This window comes from Phalacrocorax aristotelis, chromosome 4, assembly GCF_949628215.1.
Source record: "Phalacrocorax aristotelis chromosome 4, bGulAri2.1, whole genome shotgun sequence".
NCBI classification, from domain to species: domain Eukaryota; kingdom Metazoa; phylum Chordata; class Aves; order Suliformes; family Phalacrocoracidae; genus Phalacrocorax; species Phalacrocorax aristotelis.
Genome location: NC_134279.1, coordinates 20,031,792 through 20,054,565, shown reverse-complemented (window position 1 = coordinate 20,054,565; position 22,774 = coordinate 20,031,792). Strand labels below are relative to the sequence as shown.

General features: G+C 40.1%; 1 long non-coding RNA gene across 1 annotated transcript in view; it reads right to left on the bottom strand.

Moving 5' to 3' along the window:
* The window catches only part of LOC142056164 (uncharacterized), a 51,331-nt gene extending 38,389 nt beyond the window's left edge, over positions 1-12,942 (bottom strand). Inside the window, exon 1 of the long non-coding RNA XR_012660247.1 lies at positions 10,485-12,942. This is a non-coding gene — a long non-coding RNA (uncharacterized LOC142056164). The remainder of the gene's footprint in view (positions 1-10,484) is intronic.
* Positions 12,943-22,774: the final 9,832 nt, after the last annotated feature.

Here is a 22,774-nt window from a genome sequence, read left to right as displayed (position 1 = left end):
GGCTGCAGCTAAGCAGAAATGAAATCCCCTAAACATTGAATATCCTTTGAGGAACTAAGAGCCATTAAATACATACTCACAAGATTTCAGCTACCGCATAAGACTCACAAATTGTAAAGCTTTTAAAACAATTCATTTACAATGAATGGTGTAAGGTAAGAATAGACTCAAGAACTGGAATTTGTAAAGCAAAGTAAAAACACACTGTGAGCGAGACGCCAATTTTGAAGTGTTACATCCTTTATAACAACTACAGCAACAGTTCTGTGCCCCAATAGGCGTCTGAGGAACAGCAGGACTGATGTAAAACTGTAGCGTACATGAGTAGACAGACACACGCATGTGCATGGGCAGAAAAGTAGATATAATCTATGCTCTTAGGCATGGATCAATGCTTTTGCAACATGAATTGGATACATGGTCTGCTCACAAGAAAATATCACAAGTGCACCGAGCAGAGGCAGTGCGTGTTGCAGCACTGGATACAGCACAACGGCAACTGGGCAGTTCACTAACTGTAGCAGACATGCACAGCAGGCACTGTTTCCAGGGACAAGCATTACACCCAGATGCACTACTAAAGGCTCTGTAGAACTGTAAGCACTCTCTCAACACATAACAATATCTTTCCATTGGGTTTTCACTGAGCCAAAACACTCACACTCCAGGGTTGGCCAAGCTGTCAGGAGTAAGTGCCACAGAGCTGCTCTCTAAGGAGTAAGTAGCTGTCTAAGCAAGGTAAGATTTACTTAAAAGGGATAAATATAATCCAGAAAATGATGGCTTGATTACTTCCCACTTGGGACATCAGCCAAATTTAGGTAAGTCACCAACAATATTGGACTGAAGACCAACTAGTAATTCTTCTCAGAGGAGCAAGGTATTTACACATTACTGCACTATTGCCAGTTCTTGAACTTTGTTGTTTTGAAGTTCACATTGTTATCCCAAATATAATTTATTAGAATAGGCATTTCCATTTCACTCCTATATTTATCCTGAAAAATTTGCAAAAGACCAATATGGAGTATCTCAATTTTAGCAGCTGTTGGCACATGTCTCATCTGAAAGAGGACTAAACCCAAGACAAACTCTCCACTGTTCTTTCAGGCCACTTACATGATTTTTGAAGTACATCTTTTCCCAGTTGATTCCAATGAGGTATGACACTAAGGTTTTTAAAAAGCTTTTGAAATAGCATTTTATAGCAGAGCTGTCCAAGACAAGAAATGGCACATTAGTTATGCAAAAAGCTTCTAAGTCAGTAAAATGCTGTTCTACAAAATGTTCCTTTCTTTTTTTTTTTCTTTTTTTTTTTTCTTCCAGAAAATAACCTCTGCATCCTTTCTGACTCTTTATCAGTCTCTTCTGTTTCAAAGTCCATTTACGCAAGGTATGTGTCAAAGCTTGTTTACTTGCTTGCAACCCATGGAAATACTATCTGCTGTTAAAATCAGGTCAACACTGATTTAATGGTCTTTCTGGGAACTTTTATGTTTGGTATCAATCTCTGCCACTGCCTTGCAATAGTAGCCTTGTTAAGATCAGTGCCTGAGGCCAAAAAGAAAAAAAAGTGGGAACCAGCTACCTGCGCTTATGCCAGGCACTGTCAGACACCAGTGAACCTGGCCACCCAGCTCAGCCTGGCAATGCCAAACTCAGCAGGTGTTGCTCTGGGGCAAAGGTTGGTGTTTTGCACAGTGAAGGTGCGAGCTCTTTCCAGATCCCAGTAAGAAAACCACAGCCCAGAAAATTTGCTAGTACATTATTAAATCTTATGCCCCTCCTGATGTGGGAACCCTGATACAATACAAACAGACCCCTGCTAAGGGCACGCCGATCCCACCCATGGTGACCTTTACCCCTCTAGGTTCAGCAGGGTTCTGATAGGGTCTTGCTTACAAAACAGATTCATCAGTCGCTGACAGGAACAAAGACTTGGCTTTGTTGGAAGAGTCCCTTGGACAACGTGCTTTAATAGTATTATCTCTTTAATAAAGCTGAAGTTTCTGAACAGGTGCATCTAATATTTCAAGTGGGCAAGACAATACTCTATGCATACTCTTATGATTAAATACACACTGACTACATGCACATTGACTAATTATGCACATTTATATGCAAAGGCACCCACCTGGATTAGCCATTATGTGGATACTATAGTTGCCTTCATGGGTTTCCTCAAAAGTGAAAAGATTTATGAAATAGCTATGTTTCATGAATTAAGCATTATGTGTTATTCTGGTTGTCTGCTTTGTTGGTGTTTTTCCTTTTTCTTTACCAAGATGTTATTGAAGCCAACTGACTTACATTTTCATGTTGGAAACATTAACCCATTGCACACTACGAAACCGGGTTTAATATTACAAAGCTGCTGGGTGAAGAGGTTTCCAGTCATTTTTCTCTCTTCTTCAATATGGTATCACCTGCTATTAGCAAATAATCTGTTGTTACAAACAAAGAAAACCAGCTCATTATGACCAGAAAGCTTAGATTAATTTTCTGCATTTCTCAAGCTCTGTTTCAGTACGGCCCATTTAAATTTGCCACTAGTTCCTGTTACTGCCAGTCTAGTCATGGAAGAACAGTTTTTCTTACCTATACAGTTTGAAGCAAGAATAGAAGTGTGTTTCCCAGCATAACAATGCTATGTAGGCTTCAATGGTCTGGCAACAAAAGTCAGGATCCTGTACAGAACCATCCGTAAAATGCCCATTCCCAGCAAAGACAGGCATAAATGGTTCAAGCGAAAACCCAGGCAAACTTCTCAACAAAGAGGCTACAAAGACAGGAGCAATAGAACTTGGGGAAAGAAAGGGAAGTGTTCAGAAGAAACATCAAGAAATTATACAGTACTTACTCATGCCTAAAAATTATATCTGAAGCACCTTTGTAAATAGGCATGTAGTACCCCATGAAGTCGTACCTTCAGTCAGGTCATTTGTGTAAATGATTGAGACCCTCAGATGGAAAACTTGGCATGTGCACCACACACATATGGGCTTCAGTTTGGTTTAAGTATATGCAATTTTAATTTTTATCATACCTGTTCCTGGCTATCACTTTTAGTCTTAAAGAACCAATGACTTCTCCCTTCCTTCTGTTTTCTCTGTTTTCTTTTTAGCTTTAGTTGAGTGTAGGGAATAATACAAGGGATAGTGGAATAAGTGAAATATAAATATCCGAAGCAGTACAAGCTGGCTACATTTTAGCAGCTGAATTGTAATTTGTGGAACTCCTGCTGAATTTTGTTCAAGGGTACCCGGAAAGTGTGTTTCCATGCCGATTAAGAAATGTTGCACATGAACCAGATTAACTGTTTATAACACAAAGCAACCAGCATCAGTAATGCTTGGGAACATTTTGTTTCTAATGCATCTTGGAGGAAAATTGGTTGAGTTTCATCTGTGGAGAAGTCTATAAGCAAAGCTTTTATATAGGCTTTCTCAGTTACAGCTTCAGGAATGCAGCTAAATATGTTGGAAATGAACAACAACAACAAAAAATCTGTGCATCTGTAGTAGGATTCTTAGGTGGCTCTGACCATTTGACTCTGATGAAGCAACATTTGGAAAACATTAGGGAAATGCTTCAGGGAAAAAACTCCCTCTCTGGTAGTCTTAATTTTCAAAGGGCACAACAGTGACTCAGAGACTGCCAGAATCTGTTATCTTCAGCATTTGTGTTCCTCTTATACACCTTAGACTGCTGTTGGTTTTTGAAGGTTATCTTAAAGCAAAGACCCCTTTTGGGGAAAACAGTCAAATACTTCAGAGCTTTAAGCAAACACATTGCAGGGTCTCCCTTGGAACAGACAGCCCTAACTGAAAGCAGATATTCAATTAGAAAGGAGCTTATTAAAATACTGAATGTACAACACAGTAGACTGTAGAATGACACAGTTCAGGAAAATGATACAGCAGTACTTCATTAGTCTTTTTTCCACTGAAGAGCAAGATAAATGGTGTCCTAATGTAGAATATTTTTGACACCCCGGTTTTGGAAGCCAAGTCCCATGACAATTTTTACCTGGAAAGAGATTAAGGAGAATAAGATTCATAGGGCTCAAAAGCTAGATCTTCTGTTGTTAGGAGTCAATGAATGTTAACATTGGGCTTTTTGTCTATTGTTTTTCATTTGATGGTTTTCCCTTTTAGGGATGACTTCTCACTGAGACATTGAACCAGTTTTGACACCTACATTATTGCCAAATTGTAAAGATGGTTAAAGACATGGTAGACTGACCATGAAAGTGAAAGAGCTATTTTGCTAAGCAGGAAAATTTGCAAGAAAAGATTCTTAGACCTTTTCCACTCTCTTTGAGATTGCATTAGTGGCCACTCTATTAGTTTTTGAAAAACATTAAAACATTGGTACTAATCCAAGATCTTTAGAATAGATTTCCCGTACAAATGAAAATTTGGATAATATCAGATTTTTTCTTCTCTAGCTTTTTCTTCAGAGAGCAAGTAAACAAGCTACATTGCACTAATTGGAAAAGAAGAAATCCAGACTTTCAATTTCTGCATCCTGAAAAAAATGTAAGCCAAAAGACCATGTTGTTACCTTACTTCATAACTCAAACTTCATACTGTGGCAGAGTTTATAAAAAAAAATACAATACAACAGTAACAGTTCAAGAGGCTGGTGGCAGTAGACCACTTGATATACTTGACTTGTAAGAGAAAAAGGTCTCATATTGTGATAGTAAGTTCTTCATTACTAAAATTAAGAAACCCATTAAAATCAATGGAAAGAAAAAAAGAAAGAAGGGGTGAAAAAAGACAGGCATTTGATCAATTGGGCGGGGTGACATGCATCTAACTATTAACCAGTTGTCAAGCAATTTTGCTACTTTTACTGATTTCAGAGGCATATTACCATGACTAGTCTCAGCCTCATACCATCTGCAAGGCAGCCTGGACACTTAGCTTCCATTCTGGCCTGTACAGCATAAAATAACAGATTACACATTAAACTGTAATTATGTGCCAAGAGCATTGTGCAAACCTACTGTAACACTGCTTTCTTGGAGGACATTTGAGGATGGTGTTTGATTCTGCAGATGCATTGAAATCAGCTGGCCTGATAACACTAGCCAAGAATCTGGTTGTATGTATGAAGAATGCATCTGACTGAGTTCAGTGAGGGCAGGTCTCCTTGATCACTCTCACAAGGACTAGAGTTCGTATTATAGCTCTAATAATAGAAGCAGAAGAGAAGAGATCACTATTACTCTTGATAACAACAGTCCTGTTCACGTAGTGGGTCAAGTTAATATCTGAGATATTTCTAGCTGAAGCTGTTCTGACTACAACAGGCATTAACTTAATCCATTAGATTTGTCCATTACCTGCTATCTTGGGACATCCTTATATTCTGACTGATCAGCACAAGATGTAACACACACTGTTAGGAAAATAGCTGCTAATAACAGTGACTTAAGTGAGGTGAAAACACATGCTAACTGAATTCCAATGCATGCAGGAAAATATACTGGCAATTGCAGCAAATAAAACAACACATTATCTGTGCTATTGTCATACTGCAATGGCTGTGACAACACAGAACATAATGAACAACTGGAAATCTAAAGGAAAATTAAAGATGCCATCCCCAAAGACGAAATCTACAGATCAGTCCACCTAGCTCCGTAACATCATTTTACATCAAAAACACACAAAAGTATCTGGGAAGTACCACCAGGTACCTCGTGTCATCATTTTCCTCATACGCATTAAGAAAAACACTCATAAAGCTCACCTCTTCCATGTAAAGAGAGCTCAGTGAGAACTCTGCTCGGAAGGATGGATGAGCCTTTGAACGAGTCCTTTGCATACTACAGAGAAACTTACCATGAGGCAAAAGGATAAACCGGCACTAAATATGTATCTCTGATTGTCATATTCTACCCTAAACTGGAACTTCGATAAACAATTCCTAAAGAACTACAATCTGTGCTAGAAAAACATCATATTGTGAAAGAACTTTGCCCTTAAACCTCTCTCCTAGCCTTTAAATAAAGCTCAGAAGCTTAGCTGACCTGATTACCAGCAGCAAATGACCTAAAGGAAATTTTAGATCAGCCAAGTTTCTGAGCTTTATTTATAAATTTCCTTTAGGTCATTTAGCTGCTGAAGCTTCCAAACTATTGGTGCTATTTTTGGAACTCTGTCAAGCTTTATAGAGGTAGGCGCAGACTACTGGATTGCTTTCACAAATGCTACCAGAACAGGAGCAACACTTGCTAGTACTGATTGTCAGAAAGAGTAGAAACAAAGAAATCCAGAGTCAGAGTACAACAAGGGAAAAGCAGAAAGAACAAAGGGTTCTTATTATCTGCTTTGAGAATTAGTAAAACCCATAAGTTCAGAGCAGCTGGAGATGTAATATCCACTCTCAGAATATCTTTGGTACCTGAAAATGAGGATCAGCTTTTGCCATTTAAAAAAATAAAATCCAACAAATTATATTTCAGTCCTGTTTTGAAAGCACAGAAATTTTACCTCTATTGATATATTCTGCTACGCCTTTCCTTGCGGGCATTTGCTCAGCACTTGCACTTGGGGACAAAATGCTTATTATATTCTAACACATTTCTAGTATTTTTGTTAAAGTGCTTTTTTTCCAAATATAACAGTATCTCTCGTGCTTTTAATCAGAGGCATTTGCATGGCATGACCCACTTAGATCTACTGTTAATACTGTCAAATATTTTATTTTTATAATTCTCCAGGGTAAGCAGTTACAGAATGGCAAGGCCGCCTATACAACAAAACACTTGCCAAGGATACTGCAGAATCACTCTCTCTCAAGACACTTAAGCTGGGCTGGAGAAAGCAGTAGTAAACACGCAGCACGAAACTGCTCAACATTGGCTGAAAAACAGTTAAGTAAGCATTTCCATCTGTATTCTCCTTGACACTTGGATTATTGCTAAATCTTAAATTCTGAGACTCAGGCTTAGTGATCAGTGGTGCTATACAGGCTGCATCTGCTTGCCATTTCTAACACATATCTTGTCAAGTCTTGCCAAGGGAATGCCATCTAAGACTAAATACCTCTTGGACTTCTTTAAGATATGTATGAACTGTACAACAGTGAAAGAGTGAAATAACTTCCAAAAATTATTGCAGTTCATTTGTTGAGAATGACTGGAAATAGCCAGAACCATACCATGTCATGTTAGTCATTCCAATGCCTAGTCCCAGAAGCATTGCCATTTGATTGCAAGACACTCTTCAGCTTTGTCAGGTCCTGGTCAACTTAATGCAATCATGAAATCCATCAGGCGGACAAAAGTAGATGCAGTACAAGTACCCTAACGTATCATCACAGAGCTGCCATGCCATACACTGCTGTGCTTTCTTACTATCAAGTACTTTGGTGACACAGTCTTCCTGAAAAGCTGCTTCTGGCCAGCACAGCATTTCTAGAAACATGATCAGTGCAACAAATAACAAAATGAGACAATGGTTGGCTTCTTGGTGCATGCAGGAAATCTGATGGCAAGAGCAGTGTTTTGATGTTATTTCTAGTGCGGTATTGCCTCTGTTCCAGTGCTGGCTCTCATTGTTGCCGAGAAAGTAATGTAAGTGCTATAGGATCAAAAGTCTGCTCAAGAAAGGTGGCAGCAGTAGAATTGTTTCGGCCAAGGTGACCTAACACAATGTTCCTTTTCACCTTTTTGTTATCCCGTTGTTCTCTGCAAGTGCAAAGTACATTTTGCTCGGAAATGGCTTTCTCTGGCAGCCCAGGACAGCTGTTCAACTCAGGAGAGTTGTTCCTAATCTCTGCTAGATTGCAGCTTGCTGCCTCTGCTTCAGAAGAGAGCACCTGGAAGCTGGCTCCATCCTTTTGCCTGTACCAACTGATCCAAGAGGAGATACTGCTTCTCCATGCAAACCTTGCCTCTTATACTCTGTGATAAGAGTTTCAAACAGAGAGGGAAAAAGTGAGACAAGGCATGTACTACAGTATCCCCAGTAAGTTATTCCAGAGTGATTATTTAACATTATGGATTTATATGTGCAAACTGAAATAGAGACTTAATAAATAAGTATTTTGGTTTCATTTATGTGATAAAATCAAAGACTGCTATTAGTCAATTAAGCAAGCATGCCCATTTTGTAGTTTCTGATTACAGTCTATTTAAACAGATGGTGATGACAAAACCAGAGGGGCAACTAGTTTTGACCTAATCAAAATAAATAAATAAAACCTTTCTAAATACCAGGAAGGTGGTACTGAAGATTGGACAAATATGTTGGGAACAGATCACCTTTAAAACTGATTGACTAACATCCATGTTTGCATATCCATGCTTCTGAGGCAATTTCAGCAAGTATTTCCAAGAGTAATGAAATTCTTAAATATATTTTCACTTTACACTGTAGGTTTTTTTCCTTCTTTTTAAAGACAAAAATACAGGAGAAAAGTTTTCAAATTACTAAATATTTCCTGTGAAACGGCACAGATTGCAAAAAGTCTTCGAGAGCATTTTTTAGAGAAGATCTAAGTGGGTCAGTATTCACACTTTTCTGAAAAACTGTTTTTTTCTGAAAAACCTATAGAACAATTGCCCTGTGTAAAGGGACAGCATAAGGCAGGTTGGAATTTTATAGAAATCGTGAAAGAAAAATATTGATTGTCAAGATTTTGGCGAGTGCTTGACAGCTATCATTCAAAAAACATTAAATTAGCATCTACTTTGAGAAAGCAGAAGGAACATTTCCTCTAGGACGCTTATTCAGAAGAAGCAATATATTTCATTTGCATTGTTAAAACCCCATCCAGGGACTCCTAGATGAAGGCTGCATTGCAATGAACTGCTTGGGGCACTAATCTGCAACAGAAGCAGTTCTATGCTTGCTAAAGAATATAAATATCAGAAAGCATAGGAGCTACTAAGCTAGATATGGGTCACAGCAGGAAAGGAAGTAAAAACTTGCTGAGGAATCTGTGCTACTATTATCCTGTCTCAAACCAGCAGTCTGGCAGGTCATCATGGACTGTCATTGCATAGAAATTTAGAACCAGTCAGCTGGGAAGACTATGGAAAAAAAATCAAGAGAGTGTTTGGTGTAGCTAGAAGATAACAAGCAGCTTATCAGTGACAGACAGTTTCTGTGCCTGCATTTAGACAGAAACATTCTTCTAATTTTACATGTTATTGAAAAAGTACATTAAGATATTGCTGTAAGCCTAAAAAAGGATCTAGAAGCACTAAAGAATATTTTACATTACAAAAAAATAAACACCTCTTATGGCTGCATTCAGTAAACATTGTACAAGGACAAAGTTCTTTTACAATGTTCAAGGAAATAAGGAAAATTAAACAAAATGGAAAATAGGACTTCATATCAAGATCATTGCAGACAGTGGGAATGAAACAAACAAACAAACAAGACCTGTTAACTTCAGTGACCCCAATATCATTCACAAGATACCTACATTTTATCAATATTAAACCAGGATATTTGGATCCAAGTTCTGAGCTGGGAATCACAGAGAGTGATCTAAGCAATAATTTTGGGTTTTTTTAATACACAGATGTTTTAATACTTTCACATACTTGTCATTAAGCTTTTTCTTTTCCCTAGTCTTTTCCTGTATTTTTATTCTTTCTTTTTTCAAGCAAGAAAATAGATTTCCTAAAATCTTTTCAGCCAACTGGCTGCATATTGCCCAAAGTTGTCTCCAAATATCTTATCACTCTGGCTTTGTACCATATGGCTTTACAACAGTTTCAAAGGTAGTAGAAATAGGTGTGAACAACCACAGATAAATAAAGGAACAGGAAAGAAGATTCATTTAAAAAATTCTTACAACACCAAATAACAATAGCAGCAAGTGCAGTGATAAAAGTACTGCAGTCAATGCCACTGGACATTTTTCCCTGCTGAACTCAAAAATTAACATTACAATTTGATAGAATAATAGAACCATTAAGGTTGGAAAGATCTCTAAGATCATCAAGTCCAAGCATCAACCCAACACCCCCAGGCCTCCTAAACCGTGTCCCAGAGGGCCGCCTCTACATGTTTTTTGAACACCTCCAGGGATGGTGACTCCACCACCTCTCTGGGCAGCCTGTTCCAAGGCCTGACGACTCTTTCAGTAAAGTCATTTTTCCTAATATTCAACTTAAACCTCCCCTGGCGCAGCTTGAGGCCATTTCCTCTTGTCCTATCACAGTGACTTGGGAGAAGAGACCAACACCCACCTCGCTACAACCTCCTTCCAGGGAGTTGTAGAGAGCGATAAGGTCTCCCTTCAGCTTCCTTTTCTCCAGGCTAAACAACCCCAGTTCCCTCAGCTGCTCCTCATAAGACTTGTGCTCTAGACCCTTCACCAGCTTCATTGTCCTTCTCTGGACACGCTCCAGCAACTCGATTTCCTTCTAGTAGTGAGGGGCCCAAAACTGAACACAGTATTTGGGGTGTGTCCTCACTAGTGCTGAGCACAGAGGCACGATCACTTACCTACTCCTGCTGGCCACGCTATTCCTGATACAAGCCAGGATGGTGTTGGCCTTCTTGGTGTCGTGGTTTAGCCCCAGTCAGCAACCAAGCCCCACACAGCTGCTCGCTCATCTACCCCGTGGTGGGACGGGGGAGAGAATCAGAAGAGTAAAAGTGATAAAACATGTGGGTTGAGATAAAGACAGTTATCAGGTAAAGCATAAGCCATGTGCACAACCAAAGGGAAACAAGGAATGCACACACTGCTTCCCATGGGCAGGCAGGTGTTCAGCCATCTCCAGGAAAGCAGGGCTACATCACATGTAATGGTTACTTGGGAAAACAAATGCCATCACTCCAAATGTCCCCCTATTCCTCCTTCTTCGTCCCAGCTTTATATGCTGAGCATGACGTCATATGGTATGGAATATCCCTTGGGTCAGTTCGGGTCAGCTGTCCCAGCTTTGTCCACTCCCAAATTCTTGTGCACCTGGCAGAGCACGGGGAGCTGAAAAAGTCCTTGGGTAGTGCAAGCACAACTTGGCAACAAATGAAACATCTCCACATTATCAACACTGGTTTTAGTACAAATCCAAAACATAGCCCCACACTAGTTATTATAAAGAAAATTAACTCTATCCCAGCTGAAAAGAGGACACTTAATCACCTGGGCACATTCCTGGCCTGTATTCAGCCAGCTGTCAACCAACACCCCCAGGTCCTTCTCTGCCGGGCAGCTCTCCAGCCACTCTTCCCCAAGACTGGAGCGTTGCATGGGGTTGTAGTAACTGAAGTGCAGGACTTGACACTCAGCCTTGTTGAACCTCATAAAATTGACCTTGGCCCATTGATCCAGCCTGCCCAGATCCTTCTGCAGAGCCTTCCTACCCTCGAGCAGATCAACACTCCCACCCAACTTGGTGTTGCCTACAAACTTACTGAAGGTGCATTTGATCCCCTCATCCAAATCATTGATGAAGACATTAAACAGAAGTGGTCCCAACACCGAGCCCTGGAGAACCCTTCTTGTGACCGGCTGCCAACTGGAAATAGCTCTGTTCACCACAACTCTTTGGGCCTGGCCATCCAGCCAGTTCTTTACCCAGCAAAGAATATGCCCGTCCAAGCCACAAGCAGCCAGTTTCTTCAGGAGAATGGTGTGGAAAATGGTGCCAAAGGCTTTACCAAAGTCCAGGCAGACAACATTCACAGCCTTTCCCTCATCCCCTAGAGCAGGTCACCTTGTAATAGAAGGAGATCAGGTTAGTCAAGCAGGACCTGACTTCCATAAACCCCTGCTGACTGGGCCTGATCACCCAGTTGTCCTGTAAGTGCCACATGATGGCACTTAGGATGATCTGCTCCATAAACTTCCCCGGCACCAAGGTCAGACTGACAGGCCTGTAGTTCCCCAGATCCTCCTTCTGGCCCTTCTTGTAGACAGGTGTCACATTTGCTAATCTCCAGTCAACTGGGACCTCCCAGGTTAGCCAGGACTGCTGATAAATGATTGAAAATGGCTTGGTTAGCACCTCCACCAGCCCCCTCAGTACCCTTGGGTGGATCCCATCCAGCCCCATAGACTTGTGTATGTCTAAGTGATGTAGCAGGTCACTAACCATTTCCCCTTGGATTATGAGGGCTTTGTTCCACTCCCTGTCCCTCTCTTCCAGCTCAGGGGGCTCAGGGTACCCAGAGAACATCTGGTGTTACTATTAAAGACTGAGGCAAAGGAGGCATTAAGTACCTCAGCCTTTTCCCCATCCTTTGTCACTGTTTTCCCCCTCTTCCAATAAAGGATGGAGATTCTCCATAGCCTTCCTTTTGTTGCTAATGTATTTACAGAAACATTTTTTATTATCTTTTACCGTAGTAGTCAGATTAAGTTCTTCTAATTTTCTCCCTGCATAACTTCACAACATCCTTGTAGTCCTCCTGAGTTGCCTGCCCCTTCTTCCAATGGTCATAAACTCTCCTTTTTTTTCTGAGTTCCAGCCAAAGCTCTCTGTTCTGCCAGGCCGGTCTTCTTCCCTGTTGGCTTGACTTTCAGCACATGGGGACGGCCTGCTCCTGCACCTTTAAGATTCCCTTCTTGAAAAATGTCCAGCCTTCCTGGACTCCTTTGCCCTTCAGGGCTTCCTCCCAAGGGACTCTGTCAACCAGGCTCCTACTCAGGCCAAAGTCTGCCCTCTGGAAGTCCAAGGTGGCAGTTCTGCTGACCCCACTCCTTCTCCAAGAATCAAAAACTATCATTTCGTGGTCACCATGCCCAAGGTGGCCTCCAACCACCACATCACCCACAAGTCCTTCTCCGTTTGTGAACAACAGGTCCAGCAGGACACCTCCCCTAGTTGGCTCACTCACCAGGTGCGTCAGGAAGTTCTTACACACACTCCAGGAGCCTCCTAGACTGTTTCCTCTCCACTGTATTGTATTTCCAGCAGACATCTGGAAAGTGGAAGTCCCTCATGAGAACAAGGGCTAGCAACCATGAGACTTCTCCCAGATGCTTATAGAATATTTCGTCTGCCTCTTCATCCTGGTTGGGTGGTCTGTAACAGACTCCCACCATGATATCTGCCTTGTTGGCCTTCCCCGATTCTTACCCATAACCACTCAACCCTCTCATCACCATTGTTAAGCTCTAGACAATCAAAACACTCCCTAACATACAGGGCTACCCCACCTCCTCCCCTTCCTTGCCTATCCTTTCTGGAGAGTTTATAGCCATCCATTGCAGCAGTCCAGTTGTGTGAGTGACCCCACCATGTTTCCAGCTGCACAGTGGCTTCCAGCTCCTCCTGTTTGTTGCCTGTGCCATGTGCATTGGTGTAGATGTACTTTGGTTGGGCTATTGATCCCACCACATTTTTCTGGGGGGCGAAGCCCTAATTCCTATGTGACTGTCCTCAGGCACTTCCATGGTTTCTAACACATCCATAATCCTTGTGTCTTTGCTGCTGCATGGATCTCCATCCCCTCCCTCCACTGAGATATCAGACTGAAGGACCTTGCTAGCACACCATCCTTCAAACATTGGCATGTCCCCAGGCTTATCTCTAGTGAGCCTGGTTTTATCCGTCTCCCTCATCAAATCTAGTTTAAAGCTCTTTCAATGAACCTTGCTAACTCCTGTGCAAAGATCCTTTTCCCCCTTTGAGACAGGTGTACCCCATCTGTCACCAGCAGGGGATTAATTCAGTGCTTTGCATACATCAAGGAACAATTTTCACTTCCATGGAAGTTGAGAGACAAACTTCCCTTAACATACAGAAAAGTACAATTGAGATTTTAAAAGAACCTACAGACCTTAACATTTTTGTTCTATCTCTGCTCTTGTCTCTTAAGTTTTTCCTCTGAACTATGAATTGGCAGCACCTTTCATTGAGCTTTGTGGTCAATGCAATATTGTCCTAAACAATTTGACTTGATTTTCTCTCTACTGCTCTTGTATTTATGAAGCTAGATCTAGGAAAAGGTTAATGTGAACAGAAATGATACTGCAGTGTAAGAGTTTACGCCCAAAGCTGTAATTAATACAGCCCCCCATTTTGTCCCCCCGAAGGTATCTTGCTGCTAACCAGTATTTTAAACACTAAACTTCATATGGCCCTCTTTTCTTGACTAGACTTGACTTTACATTTCTCCAGGCATTTGCAAGAAGATTTCTGGACATACACCAAATTGCCATTCCTAATGCACTACCTGAACCTAGCTGGATTTTACAAGCAAGACGAGATTCTAATAAATGTTCTCACAGCGCATTCATACACCACAAAACCCAGGGCTGTGCAAGACACTATGTTAACTTCATTCTTTTGAAATTGGACATTTGAGCTCAAACCCAAGCCTCTGAGAATCTCAGATTTTCTTTGCTCTTCTTTTTCTGGCCAGTAGCAGACCAGTTATTTAAGCATGGTCTCTTTCTTCAGTCTGTGCCAAGAGCTCTAGGCAGCACAGGCATGGAATTGGGAGCAGCCTGTTGTATTTCAGGCGGACATTACTTTCCTTCTTCAAGTAAGAGTCATAAACTACCTTGGATCCAGTTTACCAGTTAAAACATTTTATTAGGGTTATTATGCCTGTCTCTAGTTATACATATCACCTTCTGGAAAGGGTATAATAATGTAGGAACAGCCTCACAAGGAAAAGTGTCACCTTGATCTCAAAGCAATCCAAAGCTAAAGCATTAGGCACAGTAAATCAGAGGCCTAGAAATTCAATGGAGGGCTTACACTGTACTCTACACCTGGAGCTAGAGTATTAACAGGGATGCCAAACAACTAACTCTTAAAAGAGCGACACTGTGGTTTTTATTGAAAGAAAGGATGTCATTAACCAAACTCTGGAGGATTCAAGGCTGTGGATTTGAACAGAGAGAGGAGATGAGAAGAGGAATCTAAATGGCCAAATAGGCCAGAAGCTTAAAATTCCCAGTTCGCAACTCAACATATATTCATGCCCAAGAGACAGGAAAAAGTAGATGACATACATACATTAAAAAAAAAATCATTCTAACTTTCAGAGGCTAGACAAACATGGACAGACATACTTAAACAATCAAAGAGAAGTTATTAGTTGAAAGTTGAATAGTATTGGCTATCTGCACATAATACCAAGAATACCAATAGGAATTTAGGTACACTCATTCCCCTCAGCCAGCACCAGAACTTTGAGGACAACCTTGCTATAGCTCCCAACATAAGAAGAGTTTAGAAGAAATGATGTGTTTGTCAAAAGGTGACTAAATGTTTTCATACAATTTCTTAATTTATTTGATCCATTCAGCTTCAAGTTGGAAAGGACTTGCAGCATCTAGTAAAATCTCTGTTAAGAAAGATTTTGGATAGGAACTTTTCTGACCATTTATTCTGCTATTTATACTTAGAAGAAGTCAACAGGAGCAGAAAAAAAACCACCTAGCCTGTGATGGAAGAGCTGCCATTGCAGTAGAAACAGTGAGAACCCTTATGCAGACAATGTGTTCATGGTCAGTGGCATTTCTCCATGTCAATACCCATTCAGAAGACAGAATAGGTGAGGGCCACATACAAGCTGTGCTTATGGGAAGTGCTGATGTAGGCCTGTATTTAGTTATGCGCATTTCTAAATCCTAGGTTTAAGCCATTTCCGTGTCCTCAGTATTCCTCTTGGCAGCCAAGGAAGTTCTCCGTGACAGGCAGAGATGCAGAGAATCCTACCTTTAGATGACTAGTTAGTCAGAATGTCTCTACAGTGCACTGCATCATTAAGGGAGGAAAATAGATACTGCATTGCACCGTCTTCACTGTCCTCGGCTATCACATCATTAATTGGAATTTAGGGTACTTAACACCTTGAAATACCTGGTTTTGAAAGTGTCAATTCCCTTGACGAGTCTGTCTGAAAGAGAGCATATAACCTGTGCCACCTCCAAATTACACTCTAAATACCCAGTTAAATGATCTATTAAATAATGCTTCTTCTGGGCACACTCCACTAAGGAACAGGAAAGGAAGGGGCATTACAACAAATTTCACAAAAACATATTGTCCAGGAAGGATTTCCCACATGGAACATTTACTGTCCAGTCACTCCTCTGTCTGCCTGCCTCCCCTGACTGCAGATGTTTTACACTCCAGTATTCTGTGGACTGAACCCCAACTAGATAATGTTCAAATTTTTGCTGGAAACTGTGACAACTTCTTTAACTCTGTTCACTGTCAAGCTATGCTTCATGCACATTCTCATTTCTTTTTGGTAATAAAAGAAAAAAAAATCTATCTGAAAAATTATCTGAAAGCTGGGTAACAAATGCCAGAGGATTCCTAAAGCTGGACAAAAAACCATTTTACAATATATACAAGGCAGAGTTAGTGTCACCAGATACGCAAGTGATCCATCTTCACATTTTGTTTTTGAAGTATAAAGCAATAAAACTTGTTTGTAAAACTAGTGTGGTTCAAACTATTCTATTTCTTGCTGTTGAATTCAGGCAAACCTAACAGATAGGTATATATCAAACTGACATAACATTGCAGGAGTTTCCTCCCTGCATGCTTTTTTTACGAACTCCTGATTCACCTTTCTTCTTTCTTGTCATTTGTAATCCTGAAATGTCCTTTTTATTTGCTTTTGAGCTGCACTGAGGATTGTTTTTATTATTTAAATCTCATCCTAGCTCCTATCTGCCTTTAACTTTCACAGCTACTCTTCATTGCAATGTACCTAAAAGCACATTCTTGCCTCCTAATCCCAGGAAAGGCTTCTGCAATCCCATCTGCCTCTTGAAGGCACTCAATTTTGGAAGATACCAACACCGCCTACAACTACACTGAGAAATGGCTGCAGACACAAAGCTATTCTTTATGAGCCTTTGGTAGGGAATGCAGAAGTTAACTCTTTCCCATGTCTCAAAATTGCCCCTTTTCTTTGGCAATGTATGCATCACAGTTGTTGCAGTAAATAGAGACAAGGCACAGATAGTCATTTGGGATACTTTTTCCACACATCTCTCTGAGATGATGTGGAGCTTCTTTGCTAGGCTGTTCAGTCTGCAGAAAGGAGACTGAAGAGAGACCTTATCACTCTCTCCAACTGCCTGAAAGGAGGCTGTAGCCAGGTGGGTGTCGGTCTCTTCTCCCAAGTAACAAGCAATAGGACAAGAGGAGATGGCCTCAAGTTGTGTCAGGGGAGGTTTAGATTTGATATGAGGAAAAAAATTAGTTCACTGAAAGGGTTCTCAAGCACTGGAACAGGCTGCCCAGGGAAGTGATTAAGTAGCTATCCCTGAAGGTATTTAAAAGGCGCGTAGATGTGGCACTTCAGGCCATGGCTTAGTGGTGGACTTGGCAGTGCTAGATTAAAGGTTGGACTTGATCATCTTAGGGGTCTTTTCCAACCTAAACAAGTTTATGATTACTCAGGGGATCTACTGCAGATATGCCTTTTCTTTATTACAACACCTGAATTTAAGAAAAAAACCTCGGTGCTGTAACATGAAAGACCCACTGGTAAGAGACACTGGAGTAAAATGAATATTTCTGTGTAAAAAACATAGAATTACAATTCATATTTTAAATAAATATTAGATCAAAGATTAGTAAGCCAAGAGTCTGGGAAGAAAAAAATCTACTGAAATGGAAATTGATATAGAACTAACAAAAAACACAGGGCAAATAGAAGAAACAAAGTCACAGGAAAGCTTGTCTAAGGATAAGGCTGGAAGTGCAGGGGAGTAATGTATCTGGTTTTTAGTACTGTAGTCCTGCTACAGCTGCACAGGCAAGCACAGAAAGGATATTCATGCTGTTAGTTCAGGACAACTGGGTTAGGTGTAACTCTGGCTCCTAATTTTCACCCTCTCAGATCCCTGCAGTTGCTGCAGAGGGATAAGGACACAGATGAATGCTCAGCTTGGTTTTTAGTAGCCAGAATTGATGAGGAGAACTCCCTGTAGAAAAGAATATGGAGTGATGATAGTTCAGCTGGCCTTCACAAGCTAACAGGAGTGATGCAGCTGTGCTAGCTTCCCAGTCAGATGAAATGAGCCTAGGGAGAGCTACAGAACAATTTTGTTCCTTCAGTTCCCACTTCAGCTTCACAGTCACAGATTCTTCCCAGTGCAGCACACCGTCACTGCCTGTAGCCTGTCTTGTGCTTACAGCTGGCTTTTCTCTCCCACCTCCAACTGTGAAATTGCATCCCTCCTTCCCCCTCTACTTTGCTGCATCTCCCAACTTCAGCACACTGTCTTGGCAGCTACCTTCTTTATCATATTGCTGGAATACTTCCAATTTCTCCTTCATCAGCCTCCGCATACAAAACCATATCTGAGCTCTAGGCGACACCCTAAAAGGGCCATAGGGTTTTCCAGAGCACAGTCTTACTGCCTCTCTACAGTAAAACAAACAGTCTAGAATAAAGGTGTCTGCAATCATCTCCAAATTCACAGAAATACAGTCAGTACTGGAGCAATCGTCATTACAGCAATCTGACCTTATCTTTTGGAACCCACCAAAGAACCTGTGAAAACCCTATTAAAGTAGGACTGTAAGGTCTAACAAACTTTTCTTCAGAACTGGTGTTGGTTTAGCCTGCCTGAGGATGAGGATGAGGATGGATTAGGCAACCTCTAACATCTCTTTCAAATCTTACTTTTCTGTCATTTTCTATAATCTCATTGAAAGATTCTCCAAAGGGCTTTAAATTTTTGTAGGCTAAAAAGATAATTATTTTTAATGAGACCTATGATTCTAGTCTCACTGTGCAACTTCAAGGGTGCTGCATAATGCTAAGTATATTATTCAGGTTCTGTGGAGCTTTCCCAAGTTACAAAATACTGCAACCATTCTCTCCCTGAAGTTATGTGTGAATGGCAATACTGAGTCACTAATGACACTGCTTTTTCACCCTTTTCTCCTGGTATTAAAAAAAAAAAAAGCTATGGCATCCTCCTTTTCTGTATTGTTAATTTTTCACTGTGTCTTCAGTGTACTTAGAAAAAACCCTAATGTTTCTACATATTTGCACAGGTAGGGAGTTTGATCCTTCATGGGTTAAACTATTAAAAAGTTTTGCCTTATTTAAAATAATCTGAAACAAGTGAAGTTTGCTCCTTTTCAAAGTAATAGGATTAATGCAAGCATTTTTGATGCCTACTTCAAAGTAGTATAAATGGTCTGACATTAAATGAGGTTAAAAAGTCCCCTATAAACTACCACTACTGTTATTAAATTTAATTAAGATGGAACAGCGGGCAGTTTAAATGGGAAAGTGTTACACAAAAATGGCAGCACAGAAAAATGACTCCAATGTTGACATTAAAGCTAATTGGAAGCAAGGGTTTCTAAATGACAATGTAATTAACAGGCTAATGAATACCATATTAGGATTGTTATTAACAATGAAATTTGCAAACATACATGAAAAACTACTTAGGGATATCACACCATTAGGGATATTACAAGGTAAAACTCTACAAACAAATTATACAGCACTTTATCTGATGATGATACAATGCGCCAACCACGTTGTAGTAATTAAACCTTTTGCCCTGTCACCCTCCTCTTCTACCAGATTAAGTGATAATTATCAGAGATTAGCTGTAAAATGTGTGCTTTGAGAAATTCTGCCATTCTAAAATTCTACAAAGAGCTCACCAAAGCAACACTGGTAAGGCAATGATCAAAGTTGGAGGAAGGCCAATGACTGCATGCAGCCTACGCCCCACGGCTGAAAATAAGCCACCTTTGGTATTCACCACTAAACAAATACTCCAAACAGTTGAGCAATAAGGGTTCTGCTAAATTAGGCTAATGTAATTTTATGCATAAATGAAATTATTTCCACTTTTAAAAGGAGTATGTGGTCTGGCTACTTTTCCACGAGTCCCTGCTAAACAGCAGATGGAATGGTGCTGGCTCAGATCTAGGCAGCTGTCCTTTGCATGGCAGTTTGTCATCATTTCAGTCCTTGAAGTGAAACTTCAAGGACAGGGCAAGAAGGATGAGTTCTCAGTGAGGAGGAGACCATAATGAACAACATAAAAGGTGATAAAATGAATGAATTACAGATGAGCCTGATGGTGGTTTAAGATTTCTTGCTGCAGAAGAGCTTGGATGTGTACACAGTGACCGTAAGGAACCTAGTATTCTTGCTGGCTTGAGATAGTCTTACCAGAAGATATTACAGCTGAACAAGCATTAGATATGACATGGTCTGCTCACTGGGCATAGTTATGTTTCATTCTGTTGCTGAAGAATGTGTCACCATTTTTTGAGCACGAAGACTACATTTGCAAGTTTGGGCTTAGGCATGTAACAAGAAGTTCTGCTTGTCCTGAGTCTAATCGTTAATAACTAATGTTACTGCTTTTAGTCAGGAACAGAGACTGTAGAAAGCAGCGTTTTGATTTTATAGGCTTTTCCATAATGCAAAGCTAATTGATTAATAAGGCAGCAATTAAGCAGACTCGTGACAGATCTTTGCCTCTGGTTGGTTTCTGCAACACTATTATTTTTGTCTTTTACAACGCATCCTTAGCAAGACACATTTATCTTCTGTTAAACTTGTTAATATGAAGAACTGAGTAAAAAGACCTGTCTTTCAGAAAAGACAGACGAATATAATCTCAAGGTCTTAGCATATGTTAATATTGTTTTCCTGGAGCCTGCAAATGGACAAACAAAAGGAATATAAGTATGCCACAGAACCATCAAAATTACTGGATTTGTATTACGGAAGCAACTTATGACAAAACTGCAGGATTTCCTAAGAAATCTGAGAGGGGAAAGATGAAGTATTGATTAAAAACTTAAGACCAGAATTTTAAAGAAAGATTTTACTTAACTAGCAAATACTAGATGAGAAAATACGATACAAAGGTAAAGTTGTGATTACAAAAAGGAAGGAAGAAAATAATAATATGCACTTTCCTGCAATTGTACTGGACTGATTTTCTTACAAGACCTGGCAAAGAACTCCAGCTTATAAGCATTTTTACAGGTCAGAAAGGTTGAACTTTCATCAAGAAAAAGAATTTTGAGGGGTCAGATCTGAAGATTCAGACTTCTAAGCTAGAATAATAAACAGTATAATAAACAACAAGCAAACTGTTGCATATACACATACAAAATTACAGAATTTCCTCTTCCTCTACAAATAAGGATTTCTAGATAAACATACATTTTGACCTTAATTGGTCCATTCAAACAAACTGAAGTGTATTGAACAAATTATCAAAACATATCTTCAATCCAAATACAGTAAGTAGAAAACAAAAAACATCTGGAAGAGACAGCAAGAGAAACAAAGACAACACAGTTTGTAGGAAAAGAGGGTTTAAAGAAACCCATGGTTTATCTCCTATCCTTGACTCAAAAATTGTAAGAGCTTCATACTCCAGAGTCTTTTCTTCACAGTAACCATCGTAAGCCAAAGAAAATCTTTCAGCAACTACTTTTTTGCCAAGATTGAAAACATTGACATCCTTTAAATAAAAAAATCTCTTTATGTAATTGGCACTTCACAGTATTTGGTGGAGCCAGGAAGCTCAGAGCCATACTCAGTTATGTAGACAGAATCAAACATTCAAAACACAACAAAATGATCGTATCGAATCCTGAAGAAGACTTCATCTTGCAGGATAAGAACTAGATTATTTCAGCAGTACCCAAAATTACATCCTATCAAAAGATGAAATTCTTTGGCTGGCATATACATGTCTTACCTGTAATCCCTTGGAAGGAAAAGGTATATACCTTTACTTTTACGTTGCTGTTGAAGTGATCTGAGCTAAAGTCACTTTATTCCCAAATGAAGGCAACAGAACACAGGTGTTAACACTCTTCATTTCTGCATATTACTCTAATTGCTTTACCCTCATTTTCTGAATCTCTCTCTGTAGAGGTCTTACATGGGTTAACATCAAAGTTGTTACAATATGTTCAGACTTACATATGCACATTCTTGTTGTTGATGGATATATTAAAAAAAGAAGCACATCCGTGCTAGTGTGAAGTATGGCCTAAAGGAATCTTCCTAAAATTGGCAGCAAAAGCAGAACTTGTAATTCAAACTACTATGTTTTGTGATTGAGTCCTGATGCTCCTCAAAACCAGAGCAGAAAAAGCCACTGTTATTTGTTTCAGAAATACTTTTCATCCTTACCTCAGAGTAAAGTACCAGCTCATTCATGTTATTGTTAGAAACAAGATATGTTTTTATTTGAAGTATCTAATCCTGTTTCTGTTCTGCTGCAGATTGCTTTAGTTGTCTGTAAGAGCTTGACTTCTGTACAGTCCAGAAAACACATGCACACACAGTTTTTAGCTACAGCAGTTGCTGTCAGTCTGGCTAGTTTTCTGGAAGACAAGACACTTTTCAGCAAAATTATGGCGTTGTAAGCATTATAGCACATATTCACAGGCACAGAGTGGTTCCTGCTTTTCAAATCGCAGTATATCCCAGTACCATGGGCAGTGTTTACCTTGATAATGAAGACAACGATATGTCAAGAAATTGAGCACTTCCAAAGGGTGACCAGGTGGCAACTGCCTTTTGCAACTTCTGTTTCCACTCTTCTTGTGTGTGTAGAGTCCAAGGTTTTTAAGTATGGTGGGAAGGGACAAGGAGAGATGGAGAAAGGACTATATCTGTGTTTCCAAGACGGAAACCTTTCCCTAGTATGTGTTAACAGACAGACACAATAGCTAGTCCTGTCTGCTGGAGCCACCAGTACAATAGTCAATATTTACATTTTCTTCATACTGTTGACTGGCTTAAAAAAATCAGTGATAAAAAAGTTTAGTTCACACAACCCTTTTCCTTAT